We start from the raw sequence: 564 nt of genomic DNA on the forward strand, positions 1-564 counted from the left end.
GTCTACAAAACACAAAACCAAACTCCTGGCCATTGAGTTGGTGCTGACTCATAGCAGCCCTATAGGACAAAGTAGAACTGCCCCTGTCAGTTTCTGAGACTGTAATCTTTATGGGAGTAAAGCTTCCTCTTTCCCTTTGGTGGTTTTGAACTGTTGACCTGTGGTTAGCAGCCCAGCAGGTAACCCACGATGCCACCAGGGCTCCTTCTTAAGTTCCAGGACATGTTTTTCTTTCTTTCATTTTTTAAAAACAGTTTTATTGGTATTTCATAAACATATCACACAATTCAATAGTTCAACCTTATCGAGAAGAGTTGTACAATGTTTATCACAATTTTAGAATAACCTTTTCTCCGTATTCATGTAAGTTTTTATCAATTTTGGCAAAAATATATACAACAAAACACAAAGTCCACATGGAAGAAGCACACCAGCCTGTCTGACCATGAGGTGTAGAAGGGATCAGTTATCAGACATCAAAGAACTGAAAATCTTATCAGTGGGTGCCCGTTTTACTGACACAATCACTGAAGAAAAACGTGTGCATAAGCAAATGTGGTGAAG

This window comes from Echinops telfairi, unplaced genomic scaffold (genome assembly GCF_000313985.2).
Source record: "Echinops telfairi isolate 266 unplaced genomic scaffold, ASM31398v2 ScPeMD7_26;HRSCAF=91, whole genome shotgun sequence".
Classification (NCBI taxonomy): Eukaryota; Metazoa; Chordata; class Mammalia; order Afrosoricida; family Tenrecidae; genus Echinops; species Echinops telfairi.